The following is a 15,091-nucleotide window of genomic DNA, read 5'->3' as shown; positions in this document are numbered from 1 at the left end:
AATAACAAAATTCATCTGGAAAAACAAAAGGTCAAGAATATCAAGGGAATTAATGAAAAAAAAATGCAAAGAAAGGTGGCCTAGCTGTATCAGATATAAAACTATGTTATAAAGCAGCAATCATCAAAAACTATTTGATACTGGCTAAGAAATAGAGTGGTGGATCAGTGGAATAGGTTAGGTACAAAAGACACGGTAATCAATGATTATAGTAATTCACTGTTTGATAAACCCAAAGTCTCCAGCTTCTAGGATAAGAACTCACTATTTGACAAAAACTGCTGTGAAAACTGGAAAATAGTATGGTAGAAACGAGGCATAGACCAACATCTTACACTGTATGCCAAGATAAGGTCAAAATGGGTACATGATACAGACATAAAGGGTGATACTATAAGCAAATTAGGAGAGCAAGGAATCATTTACCTGTCAAATCTACAGAAAAGGGAAGAATTTATGACCAAATAAGAGATAGAGAACATCTTGAAATGCAAAATGGATACTTTTGATCACATTAAATTAAAAAGGTTTTCCACAAATGAAACCAAATGCAACTGACAGAAGGAAAGTAGAAAGATGGGAAACAATCTTTATAGCAAATGTTTCTGATAAAGGCCTCATTTCTCAAATATCTAAAGAACTGAGTCAAATTTATAAGAATACAAGTTATTCCCCAATTTATAAATGGTCAAAGGATATGAACAGGCAGTTTTCAGATGAAGAAATTAAAGCTATCTGTAGTCATATGAAAAAATGTTCAAATCATTTTTGATTAGAGAAATGCACATTAAAACAACTCTGAGGCATCGCCTCATGCCTATCAGACTGGCTAATATGACAGAAAAGGAACATGCTAAATGCTGAAGAAGAGGTGAGAAAATTGGGATGCTAATGCATTGTTGAAGTAGTTGTGAACCAATCCAGAGGAATTTGGAACTATGCTCAAAGGGCAATCAAACTGTGCATACCCTTTAATCTAACAATACTACTGTTAGGTCTGTATCCCAAAGAGATCATTAAAAAAAGGGAAAGGAGCCACATGTACAAAAATATTTACAGTAGCTCTTTTTGTGGTGTCAAAGAATTGGAAATTGAGGGGATGCCCATCAATTGGGGAATGGGTGAACAAGTTGTTGTATATGAATGTAATGGAATACTATTGTGCTATAAGAAATGATTGACCAGGTGGATTTCACAAAAACCTGAAAAGACTTTCATGAACTGATGCAGAGTGAAATGAGCAGAAACAGAAGAACATTGTACACAGTAATAGCAACATTGTGTAATGATCAACTGTGATTGACTTAGTTCTTCTCAGCAATACAATTCCAAAAGACTCATGATAGAAAGTGCTAACCACATCCAGAGAAAGAGCTATGGAATCTGAATGCAGATCAAAGCAACCTATTTTCACTTTGTTTGTGTGTGGCTTTTCCCTTTTGTTCTGTTTCTTCTTTCACAACATGGCTAATACAGGAATACATTTACATGATTACACATATATAGCTTATATCAGATTGCTTGCTATTTTAGGGAGGGGGGGATGGGAGAGAGAGAAGGAGAAAAAAATTGAAACTCAAAATCTTATAAAAATGTTGAAAACATCTTTATATGTAATTGGAAAAAATAAAATACTGTTTACAAACAAATAACAATAATTGGCTATTACAATGACCAAAAGTTTTAACTTTTTCAAAGTTTTTTGACTTTACAATATTATCATCTCTCTATAAATTGTCCTGGTCCTGCTCACTTCCCTCTGCATCATTTTATACAAATCTTCCTAGGTTTCTCTGAAACGGTTCTTTTCATTATTTCTCAAGCTACACAGACTTTGCATATTTATATAGTACAGTTTGTTCACCAGTTCTCCATTAATTGGGGACTTTTCAGTTTCCAGTGGTTTGCTGCTACAAAAAAAAAAGTTCAAGGCAGTCATTTTTTTGTGGTAGCGAAGAACTGGAAACAGAGGTGGTGCCCATTGATTGAAGAATGGCTGAATATACTCTGATAGATGAAGGCAACGGACTATTACTGTGTTGTAGGAAACCAATAAATAAGAGGAATTCAGAGAAGTATAGGAAGAGTTATGTGAATTGATGCAGAGTGAAGTGAGCACAAACAAAATGATAGTACACATGATGACTATGCCGTTGTAAATGCACAGGAGAAACAACAAAATCATTGAAAATGGATTTTGCAAAATCATAAAGAACAAATACAATCCGAAAGACGAGATGGAAGACCCCTCCTTCCATTCCTTTGTAGAAGTGGGCATCCACAGGTACAGGACAGTGCATATATTGTCAATTTTTTAACATATTGATCATTTTTGCTGTTTTTTCTCTCTATTTTTCTTTTTAAAAATACTTTGTTCTATGGCCTGGCTTTCTAGGATGAGGGACGGACACAAGAAAATCGATGGTGTAAAAATAGAAGATAAAAATGATCTTAAAATTAGGAAAATAGAGTGTTAGATGTGTAAGAGACTTTAGACTCAGTCAACAAACATTTGTTAGGTACCCATTACAAGCTAGACACTATGCTCCCCACTGAGGATACATAGGAATGAAACAGTTTCCACTCTCAGAGACTTTATGTTTGAAAGGGAGAGAGAACATGCACACGTAATCACATACAAAATACAGAAAAAGTAAATAAAAGATCATTTTGTGCAGGAGGTACCAGCACCTCCCCTGGGGGAGGAAGGACATCTCTGCCTTTGTTTGCTAGGCTTCCTGGGAACCTGTAGGAGTTGGGTCAGTCTGGGTCTGCCTGCCTGCATGAGTAGAACAGTACATAGTGAGAAGGAAATGTGGGGGAAGGGAAGCATGGGGGGAAGTGGCCCCTTGGAGGGCCTCCCCAGCCCTCTAATAGCACTCCTGGAAAAGGGCTCCAGATATGGGCATTTGAGTGGCTGAGGGGGCCTTCCAAAGGAGCATTTGCTGGGGAGCTGAGATTCCCTGGCCCTCTGTATTGTCCAGATGTCTAAAGGAGCTCCTTCCCCTGGTCTTGTACAAATGAAGGGCCAGAGGTTTGGGGTCCGGCTTTCTTATGTAGAAAGTTGAAATAAGGGCACAATATGCCTCTATCACCCCATGGACACACACTCATCTCTTGCTGAATCCTCTCAGTCTCAAGGAGCTAAGGCCTATCTAGCTACTTCTTCCCTTTGCCATCAACATTTCCTACTGGCAAGGTCTTTTCCTTGACAAGATGGTAGGTGATGTTAATAGCTAACATTTCTATAACATTTTAAGGTTTGCAAAATGTACCGAATGCATTATCTCACTTTGTCCTTGCATATGACATAGATGCTATTGTTATTACCACTTTACAGATGAGAAAACTGAGGCAGGCATCAGTTAAGTGACTTACTTACAGTAAGCAGGGATGATTTCACTTTTGTGTTTGTATTCCTACTAGCCGGCATAATGCCTAGGTCATAGTATGCACTTAATATATGCTTGTATTTTGTGTATGCTCAGTGTTCACGTCAGCCTGAGTGCTTGCAAGGGGAGTTGAGGATCGTTTTGGCTGAGCAAAATGATCCAGATTCTGAAGTTCCCAGGTTCCCTACCCACTCCCACCCACCGAGTTGAGAGATTTTGTGAGAATCACCGGCCAAATGGTACCCGAGTCTCCGTAGTAATTCTCTGACACTGGTGGTAATGTGTACTCATCATTTCATTTCATCTTCCCAGTAATCTTATGAGGGAGGAAGCACGCTGGTTATTATCCTTATTTTATGGGTGAGGAGACTGAAGCTCAAAGAACTTAAGTAATTTTTTCATAGTCACATAGCTAATAAGTATTAGAAATGGGACTGAAATCCAAGCTTTTCTTGATTCCAAGTCCGATGGTCTCTTCTTTTATATATTTATGTGATAAAAGTTCCTTCCTTCCTTCCTTCCTTCCTTCCTTCCTTCCTTCCTTCCTTCCTTCCTTCCTTCCTTCTTTCTTTCCCTCTTTCCCCCTTTCTCTCTATTTTCTTTCCTTCCTTCCTTCCTTCCTTCCTTCCTTCCTTCCTTCCTTCCTTCCTTCCTTCCTTCCTTCCTTCCTTCCTTCCTTCCTTCCTTCCTTCCTTCTTTTTCTTTCTTATATCACCATCACTTCCCCAATAGAAGCCCTCTGCTATAACAAATGAACCCAGTCCAGCAAAACAAATCTGTACATTGGTGGTGTCCCAAAACATGTGGCATTTCTAATGCTCTTTCCATTTGCCATCCTGCCTGTGTGAAAAGAACATCCTTAGTTTATAGATGATGAAACTGAGGCTCAATGACATTAGCAACTTGACCCCAATCACAGAATTAAAGAATGTTGGAGCTGAAAGTGACCTTAGAGATTATTTAGCTGTCTACCCTCATTTTACAAATGGGGAAACTGAGACCCAGAAAGAGGAAGCAATGTTGAATTAAATTTCGTCAAATGGTTCTTAACATTTCCAACTTAGCTCTCTCCCCTGCCAGCTAGTGTCTTCATTAAGCCCAGGAATTTTTGCTGGTCAACAGGTCCATCCCTTGTTTCCTTCTGTAGAAACCCAAACCCAGACTCAGTCATTTTTCCTGCCCTGGATAAACACAGCCTAATGCCTCTGTGTCTCTTGCTTCTCCCTCCAATCAATCAACCAATCAGTGAAGTGCTCGTACTGTGCCTGGTGCTGGGGCTATAAACAAGGGCAAAACCGAGCACTGCTCTCAAGGAGCTCCCATTCTAATAAGAAAGACCACCTGTACAAGAGGAATGTAGGGCCTATGGGAGGTGCCTAGAGGGGAAGGCACCAGCATTGAGGCAGACAGGGAAAGAGCTCTTGGAGGAATCTAGGTCTTAAAGGGAACCAGGACTTCTAAGAGGTGGCGACAAGGAGGAAGAACATTGCACGTGTCAGCCAAAGCCCAGTAGAAAAACATGGAGGTGGGAGATGTAGTTTTGTGTGTGAGACAAATCAAATAGGCTGGTACAGCTGGACTGTAGAGTATGTGGAGGGAGGGACGTGTAAGAAGATAGGAGGTAGAGAGAACGGCCAAGTTGGGAAGGGCTTTAAAAGCCAAATGGAGGATTTTAGATTTGATCCTGGAGGATATAAGGAGTTACTGGAATTTCCTGAGCAGGGAGTGAGGATGACATGGTCATATGTGTGCTTTACAAAAACTACTTGGAAAGCCATTCAGAGTATGGATGAGTGGGGAGATACCAGACGCAGGGAGATCAGCCAGAAGTCCATTGTAGCAGTCCAGACATGAGGTGACGAGGGCTTGAATTATGGTGGTGATTTTGTGAGTGGAGAAAAGGGAATGTATGGGAGAGAAGTTATAGAGGAAGAAGCTGTGAGATTTGATGACTGGTTGAGAGAGGAATCAAAGATGATATCAAAGTTTGAGCCTGTGTGGCTGAGAGCATGGTGGTGCCCTTCACAAGTAATAAGAAAGTTCGGAAGACGGGAGGGTTTAGGGAGAACGATAATGAGTTCTTCTTTGGACATGCTGAGTTTGAGATGCCTATGGGACACACAGCTTGAGAAATACTAAAAGCAGTTGGTGATGTGGGACTGGAACTCAGGAGCCAGGGGAGGGCAGGATTTATAGATCTAGGAGTCATCCGCTTGGAGATAATCGTTGGACTGATGGATGAGTGGATCCACTATGGAGTGAGATAATATAAAGGGAGAAGAGAAGGGGGGCTAAGATGGTGCTAACCATGGACACTTCTACTATATCATGTGTGTGTGTATGTATGTATTTTTCATCCTACTATCTCTAAAAAAAGAGAGAGAAAATTTTAAATTTCTTAGTCTAATGTAACTATTTTTTATAATTTAAAAAATTTAAAAAATTTATAAAATTTATAAATACTTTTATTTTTATTTATTTTTATTCAAGCCTTTTTCATGCTGTGGTCATATCCTGATATATTATGTCCTCCCATACATCAAACCATCCTTTGTAATAAAGAAAAACAGATCAGCATAAGTAACCAATGCTGTAACCTCATCTAACGCATTCTGCATCCCTATCTCCCCTCACCCCCATCTTTGGAGAGAAGGGAAGTGCTTCAATATCTGTTCATCAGGCCAGAGAATGGACACTGCAATTTATCTGACTCCGGTTGCCATTTTGCACTGGTTTTGTTTACACTACTGTAGTCATTGTTTATCTCAATTGCCTGGCTCTGCTTACTTCACTTGACGTCATCAGTCTTTGGCTTCTCTGAATTAATCATATTTGTCATTTCTTATGGTGCAATGATGTTCACTGCAATTGGTTCAGCTGTTTCCCACACCACTATTTCCCCTTACACTCTGCTCGATTAGAGACAGCATGGCGTAGCAAAGGGAAAGCCAACCTGTGATTCAGCATGACCTGGGTTCACGTCCTGTCTCTGACACCCACTGGCTATGTGACCCCAGACAAGTGACTTCACTTCTCAATGACCCTGCTAACTCCCCAAGACCTCTAAGGCTAAGTTGCAGAAGAGTTATTACTCTGCTTTGGTAAAGGGAATTTCCCCCCTGGGGTTCTTCCTGTACTGATGAAATCCCAGGTCTGAACCGAAATAAATTTAATTATTGATGGGTACCTACTGTGTCTCCAGATTTTTGGTTACCACCAAAAAGTGCTGCCATGAACATTTTAGAATATTTGAGATCTTGTCTATGTCTTTAACCTCCTTGAGGGTTGTGCTCAATAGTAGGATTGTTAGGTCAAAGTATAAGCATGTTAGTGACTTTTTAAACATAATTTCAAACTTTCACATAGTTCCACATGATTTTCAAGAACAGGTGGGCCAGTCTTCAGTTCTGCCAACAATGCATTGCTGTGCCTCCCTCACCCTTGGCTTGAACAATGGCAATAACCAGTTAGTGGGTGTCCCTGCCTGCAGTATTTATTGCTTCTGTAATAAAAAGCTGAAGAGTTCTGCCTTCTCTCTGGTGCACAAACTACCAGATTTATCTTCTGCAGTTTTGACCATGTGACTTTCCTGCTCAAAAAAGTTCCATGACCTCGTATTGTATAGACAGATGATAAACAGATCAATAGATGATAGATAAATAGATGATGTATTTTATTTTTTCCCCCAATTACATGTTAAAACAATTTTTGAACATTTGGGTTTTTTTTTTAATTTTGAGTTCCAAATTCTATCCCTCCCTCCCTTCCCCTATCCCAGAGGTTATACATATGCAATCACGTAAAACATTTCCATATAGGTCATTTTGTATGAGAAGACTCAAATAAAATAAAAAGAATGAAAGAAAGTGAAAAAAAGCATGCTTCAGTCTGTATTCAATCAATATCAGTTCTTTCTCTGGAAGCAGACAACATGCTTCATTAGTCTTTTGGGATTGTCTTAGATCGTTGTATTGCTGAGGACGTCTAAGTCATTCACAGCTCTTCATTGAACAGTATTACTGTTACTGTGTGCAATGTTCTCTTGGTTCTGGTCACTTCACTATGCATCAGTTCATGTAAGTCTTTCCAGGTTTTTCTGAAATCATCCTGCTTACCCTTTCTTATAGCACAATCATATTCCATTAAACTCATATACCACAGCTTGTTCAACCATTCCCCAATTGATGGGTATCCCTTCGATTTCCAATTCTTAGATGCCACAAAAAGAGCTGCTATAAATATTTTTGCACAAATAGGTTCTTTTCCCTTTTTTTATGTCTTTAGGATATAGACCCAGTAGTAGTATTGCTGGGTCAAAGGGTATATACAGTTTTATAGCCTTTGGGTATAGCTCCAAATTGCTCTCCAGAATGATTGGATCAGTTCACAACTCCACTAATACTGCATTAGTGTCCCAGTTTCCCACATCCCCTCCAACATTCATCATTTCCCTTTTTTCATCATATTAGCCAATCTGGTAGGTGTGAGGTAGTGCCTCAGCATTGTCTTGGTTTGCATTTCTCTAATCAATGGTGATTTAGAGCATTTTTCTCACGTGACTATAGATAGCTTTGATTTCTTTGTCTAAAAACTGCTTGTTCATATCCTTGGACCATTCATCAATTAGGAAATGACTTGTATTCTTATAAATTTGACTCAGTTCTCTACATATTTGAGAAATGAGTCTTTATCAGAGATAATTGTTGTGACCAACAGATACATACATAGATAGGTGATAGATAGACAGAAATAGAGACACATAGATAAATAGATAGACAGACAGACAGAGAATTGTTAAGCACTTACTACATGTCAGGCACTATGTTAAATCCTGAGGATACAAAACCAAGTCAGTCTCTACTCGTTAAATGGTTCCTTCTCTTAAAGAGCTTATATCCAAACTATCGTTGGTCAGTTGTTTCCGTCACATCCGATGTTTTGTGATCCCGTGCACCGCTGTCCATGTGGTTTTCTTGGCAAAGATACTGGAGTGGTTCACCATTTCCTTCTCCATCCATCCAAATAGAGGAAGACAAACCGTAAATGGGGTAGGGAAAGAAAGAGAGTAGGGGGAGGAAGCAGTGCCTCTGGAGGGGGAGCTGGAGGGGGAAAGATTCCAAGTTAGAGGCCAAATTGCTTAGTTTGCTTCTGAAGGGGGTCCAGCATCTGTTGATCCCATTTGAAGATCAGAACTCATGGCTGGACTGAAGCGCTCTCTCTATAGTTACCAACTATTCATCCCTCACCCTCCTTGACCTCTTTGTTGCATTTGACTCTGCTGACCACCTTCTGCTTCTAGACACTCCCACCTTCCTCAGTTCTCACGACAGTGCTCTCTCCTGTTTCTCCTACCTCTCTGACCACTCCTTCTCAGTCTCCTTTGATAGATTGTTATCTGGACCATGGCTCCTAACTGGGGCTGCTCTCTAAGGATATGTCCTGGGGGACAAGACTCTCAGTGTCCCTTCTACTCCTGGGGTCTGGATAGTGGACAGGTTAGGGAGAGGAAGGGCAATAGAAGAGCTCTGGGTAGATCCTCTAGTGCCTACTGGGGTTTAATCCATCCAACTTCTAGGTCTTTCCTATCTTTTATTCAAAGCCTTATGTTTATTTTGTATTTATTCTTCATCTTTTCAGTGGAGATTAGCTGCCTGCCTCTTATGGCATCTCTCTGTATAAAGGAGGGCCTAGAACATGACAGGCCCTTAATAAGTGCTCATTGATTGATTCATCCATAGAACAAGCTAGTGATGTCTAGCCTGGAGAAGAAAACACTGGGGCTGGTGGCAGAAGGGTGAAATATAATATCTGTCCTTAAGTATTTGAAAGGTTGGCACATGGAAGAGAAATTGACTTTATTCTACTTGGCCTAGAAGTTGGAACCAGAAACAATGGATGGAAATTACAGAGAAGTAGATTTCAGCCCTTGTGTGTATAATATTAGTTGTGGTGTTTGGGGATGAAACTGTGGAGGGTACAATTGCCCAAACAGTACTTATCATCACAGAGCAAGTAGGTAATGCAGTAGATAGAGCACTGTGCCTGCAGTCAGGAAGACCTGAGTTCAAATCCAGCCTTAAATTTATACTTACTAGCTGTGTGACCCTGAACAAGTCAGTTAATCCTGTTTGCCTCAGTTTCCTTATTTGTAAAATGAGCTGGAAAAAGAAATGACAAACCACTCTAATATCTCTGCCAAGAAAACCCCAAATGGGGTCATGAAGAGTTGGACATGACCAAAACTCATCACCACAGTCTCCTCCTCCCTGCTTTCTTTATCTCCGGAGATTTAATCAGCCACCTACTGTTACAGCAATTAGTTCATTTTTTTTAGCTTAGTAGCAGTATAATAACCTGTTTCCTCTCGTGTTAATATAGTCCCTTCTTCTGATGCTTTATGGAGTTTATATAATAAGCAGAAAGTCAATAGTTCAATAACAATAGCTCAAAGCCCCCAGTTAGGTAAATTCCTAGCATTCAGGCAGAGGTTCAGATTTTTGCCCTAATGTAAATTTATGTCTATCTTTAGATAAATCCTAGCTTCTTCATGTCTGATGCAAAAATCAGGATGCAGAAAATGTTTAGACAAGGGAAGCAAGAAGTGTATCTGAGAGTCTGTTACTGTAAAGGCAAAGGAGGGGAAGTTGGGAAAAAAGCAGACCTTTTGTTTTTTAACTTCTCTTGGTCCTTGAATCACTTTCAGGGTTGAGATGGGAATCCCAGGATGCCAGTCAGTTCTCAAACCCATATTGTTTTCAGAAAAATTTCCTAATAATTAGAATAGTTTGAAAGTGGAATAAGATTCCTCTGGAAGTAAGAGGCAGTAACTCCCCCCTCCTTGGAAGTATTTAAGCAAAGCCTGTATGATTTTGGACATATTGGCCATATTATTGGGCATTATGTTAGGCATATTATAGATGAAATTATTTTTAGGTGGACTCAGTGGTTTTTGAGTCCCTTCAGACTCTGAAGTTCTGTCAGCAGTCTATTTCTAAAGTCTTTCCCCTCTGACTTTCTCTATTCTAAGGCCCCTCTTCCCTCTGACATTCCCTGTTCTAAGGCCCCTCCCAGCTCTGATACTCTCTTTTCCATAGTTTCGTCTAGTTCTGATGTTCTATAATTCTGTGGCTTTGGTATCATGGAAGGGGGTAGAATTTCTCACTGCCCCAGCCAGATCACTCTGGGGTATTCTCCACCAGGGTTTCATCTGGGTCCTCTCAGGTGTATGCATTTATCCTCTTTGCTGGGTGAACACTTGAGGTTTTCTGCCCCCACTCCACCCCCACCCCCCACCCCCAGCCACAATATTGCACTTTTCTTTTTTAGTTCTTGGGCAGTAAGCACACTAGAGTTCTTTCATGTCCATTATATCACATGATCCGTACACCAGCTGAGTAAAGCTGGCAGGCGTTCATATTCTCGTACCGTCACTTCTCTTGTGCTGACTTCTAAGAAGAACTCTTCTCTGTTTGGAGCATTTTAACATTAGCACTCACTCAAAACCCCTCTCCCTTCCCCCCATTGACATATTTATTTTGAAAAGCCAGCTAGAGGACACCTTCATTCCAAGTGAAAGGCATTTAATCCAATAGAATGGCAAATAAAGTGGCATGAGAAGATCACTCCATAAACACGTGGGATATATTATCCTCGTGTCTACTATAATAATAGTAAAGGAGGACCCACAGAAAACATTCATAGAGGCCGCATAGAGAAAACACACGTTACACAGAGAAATTCATGAAGGGACACATTCCAGGAGCCCATGTGACCAAGGAATACACGCGGAAGGCACCCACATATTGACTATGCACACGTCTCACATTGTCAAATGTGATTATATTGATCCCTGCTGGTCTGTGATGGGTGCCATCTTTGTTCTCTGGTAAGCTTATCATCTCTGCTGGCTGGCCCGTTTCTGGATGTGGCATCATGTTGTATGTATCCTGTATATATTTATGCATTTACATGTTGTCTGTCTCATTAGAATGGGAGCTCCTTGTGAGCAGAAAATGTCTCGCTTTTCTATTTGTATCTCTGGTGCTTTCATATGCAGAAAACAAAACCTTTTTCATTCATTCATTCAGTGTCATCTTCTAAGCTCTCAGCCATTAAATGATCAAATGACATGCTGTTTGTAAAAGCATGATGCCTGGCACATCGTAGGAACTTAATAAATGTTTGCCCTTCCCTTCCCCCTGCTTCCTCTCAGCTTGCATTTGGTAAGGTGCAGTCACTAGAAAGCCATTTCTAACAAATTCAAGCTGTCAGCTCTTTAATGAGTTGCTGAGGCTATGAGCCATCATCCCATATCAGCTAAGGGCAGCTGACATAAAGGCTAAGATTAAGTCGGTTCTTAGGACTTCTTGTATCTGATCCTGATTAAAAGTCCATGGTCCCAGACAACTGTGTGACTCAGGATTAGAAATTCCTTGTGGTTCATTAAACTCTAATGGGGATCCCAGGTTCCACAAATTCAAATCAGGGATTCTGTCCAATCTCCTCCCCCCCCTCTCCAGGAGCTGTGCAGAGGCTGAGACCATAAGGCTAACTTAAAATTCTCTCTAGTTGGTGAAGTGATAAAGTTGCACATCAGAACTAAGCAAAGAAGGGAAGATTGTTGCCTTTCACCTTCCTAGTTCATATTCCCACCTTTATCCTGTGTGTATGTGTATACACACACACACATGCACACACATACACAAATATACAAAAACATATGTCGTATGTTATAGATGTATATTATATGGGGTATTCAGAGAGGGCTAATACCTCTGGTATGAGGGCTGCTGAGCCTTTTCAGTGCTGCTCTTCCACTTGTCACCTAACTGTCCCCTGTGGCTCCAAGAATCTGTAGCATGTGCAGAGACCACACCCCAGTAAACAGTCTCAGCAGACGTCCTCAACCGGGGTGAGGGGAACTGAGAGATCTCACACCCATTGCTGAGTTGAGGGGGTGTCTACCCCAAGCTTGTGAAGACTTCCCTGGGTGAAATGGGCAGAGGAGAACAATTTGCTCCAGTAGCCATGAAGGCGGCTGAAGCAGGCGCTGGGGAGTGCTTAAAACTTGGCCAGCCATCAAAGACGCCAAGGTCATCTGCTGCATCTTGGGCCCTCTCTAGTTGTCTTGACTTTTATTCTGTCCCTGGACTTTGATGATTCAGGAAGAGAGAATGAGGCTGAGACTGAACAACTCTGCCTCACTTAAGTCCAATTTCATGAGTAAGTCAAGACATCATCCATGATGCCACTGGTCCTCTTCCAAAACAAAGGATGAGAAACAACAGCAACAATGTTATTATATACAGGCATATCTTGGAGATATCACAATTTGGTTCCAGGCTGTTGCAATCAACTGAATATCGCAACAACACAAGTCGCAGAAATGTTTAGGTTTCCCAGTACACATAAAAGCTATGTTTACACTATACTATAGTCTGAGTGTGCAATAGTGTTGTGTCTAAAAGAAAGTACATGCCTAAATTAAAAAATAATTTATTGCTGGAAATAAAGCTACCCATCATCTGAGCCTTCAGTGAGTTGTAAGCTTTTCACTGAAGGAGACTCTTGTGTCAGTGCTGGAATGGCTGCTGTGACTGATCAAGAGGGTGGTTGCTGAAGGTTGGGGGGACTGTGGTGTGAAGTTTACTGCATTGATTGGCTCCTCCTTTTATAAGGGATTTCTCGGTAGCATGCGATGTTGTTTGATAGCATTTTACTCACAGCAGAACTTTCAAAATCAGAGTCAATCCTTGCAAAACCTGCTACTGCTTTATCAACTAACTTTATGTGATATTCTTCAAGATTGGTGTGTCTCGGGGAATAGGGAGGCCCAAAGTGGGTGGAGAGGGAGGGAGGGAGAGAGAGAGAGAGAGAGAGAGAGAGAGAGAGAGAGAGAGAGAGAGAGAGAGAGAGAGAGAGAGAGAGAGAGAGATGGGGGAACAGCCAATCAGAACACACACAGTATTTATCAATTAAGTTTGCTTCCTTATATAGGTGAGGTTCATGGTACTCCAAAACATTTCTGATAGTAACATCAAAGATCACTGATCACTGATCACAGATCACCGTAACAGATACAATAGTAGTGAAAAAGTTTGAAATATTGTGAGAATTACCAAAATATGACACAGAGACACTATATGAGCACATGTTGTTGGGGAAATGGCACCAATAGACTTGTTCAATGCATGATTGCCATAAATCTTCAGTTTGTTTTTTAAAAAAATGCCATATCTGCAAAGTACAATAAAATGAGGTATGCCTGTCTATTACATTTATATTCATATCTTTCAGAAAAAAGTCCTCATCTTTTGCAATGTAGTCTCATCAAAAGCTGTTTCCCTCTCATATTCCCATTTTATAGATGAAGATATTAAAGGTACAGAGAGGTCATTTGTCCAAGGGTGCCTGGTGAATTGGTACAAAGCTGAGACTCAAGTCCTGGTCTTCTGGCTCCAGAGACAGGTTCCTTGCCTCTTCAGAGATGGAGACGAGGCAAAGGACAAGTGACTTGCAGTCCTCTTCACATCAATGAACGTACCAGCCCCATCGCGAGTTCTTTTGGCCTTTGGCACTGACCGGTTTTCTGCAAACTCATCCTGTCTACCCCATAGAGGAAGCTGACATTACCTAATGTTTTCCTGGTCCACAGAATGACTCTGGGGGGTAGGTAGGTGAGCCGTGAACCTCTTTTAGAGGCAGAAGAACAAACCCTGGTGAGGTCTGGTGACTGGCCCCACCCATGCAATGCCTCTGCTGGGCACTGGCAGTCTCTCTGAGTGCCCCTTTTGCCAGATTGTGTTTTATAATCGGTCTACATGTGGATCCGGTTTGCCTATTTTCGCGGGTAAGCTCCTGCACATAAGTCATTTTCACTCATCTTTACGAAGGAAAGGAGGACCCTCTGGCATCTTGCCGATGCCTGCAGATACTGACCGCACCAATGACCTCACCATCCTGCCTATGACTGGGCTTAGCGGGATGCCACCCTTGGAAGTCCATGAGGCACGGGCCCAAGAAGGGCGGTTCTAAGAAACCCGGATGGCTCCGAAGTCCCTCCCTCACCTCAGTTCCTCTCCCCAAGTCACGAGGGCCCAGCTGACGTTGTCCAGGAAGATGGAGAAAGGCTGGGGCATTGCGGTCACTTGGGGCTCTATTTATACCAGGGACCAGGCCTGTGTTGCAACCTGTTCCTTTAATTGCGGCTGCTATTGGGAGGACGTCACCGGGCCTTTGACCTCACTGGAAGTGCTGATGCATCCCCTGCATGATGCATGGGGTGCTTGGCGAGGATCCCACGCTGTTCACAGGACCCCCCATCACTGTTTAGTTGGCATCTTTGGTGGGGGACCTGGGGACTGCATCAGTCTTTGGCCTTGGAATATGCTCCCATCTGGCCTGGCCTTCTCTGGCTCCGCACCTCAGCAGGAGGGTAGGGGGACATCCTCAGTGGCCATCTTCATCTTTCCTCGCGTCTGGAGTCAATGGTGCCCTCCCCCAAGCCTCCCAAACCAACACCACAGAGCCCTGACCCTCCCTCACAGCCCCCCGAGGCCCCGGGGAATAGCTGAGGAAACCCCTCAGCTCCCTGACACCCACTGCAACAACTCTGGGCGTGGGAGGAAGGTGGGATTAGCCTACCCCTGTGGTCCATCGAGCAACAAGTAATTGTGAATTTATGATTATTGATCCCTTCC

At 41.8% G+C, this 15,091-nt stretch overlaps 1 pseudogene; it reads right to left on the bottom strand.

Annotated features, from left to right (window-relative positions):
- Positions 1-14,530, bottom strand: part of LOC110215304 (puromycin-sensitive aminopeptidase pseudogene) — a 58,889-nt pseudogene extending 44,359 nt beyond the window's left edge.
- Between the last annotated feature and the right edge of the window lie 561 nt (positions 14,531-15,091).

This window comes from Phascolarctos cinereus, unplaced genomic scaffold (assembly GCF_003287225.1).
Source record: "Phascolarctos cinereus isolate Bilbo 61053 unplaced genomic scaffold, phaCin_HiC Scaffold_4;HRSCAF=312, whole genome shotgun sequence".
In the NCBI taxonomy this organism is placed as follows: Eukaryota; Metazoa; Chordata; class Mammalia; order Diprotodontia; family Phascolarctidae; genus Phascolarctos; species Phascolarctos cinereus.
The sequence above is the reverse complement of the archived record's forward strand: the minus strand, read 5'-3'. Positions and strand labels throughout refer to the sequence as shown.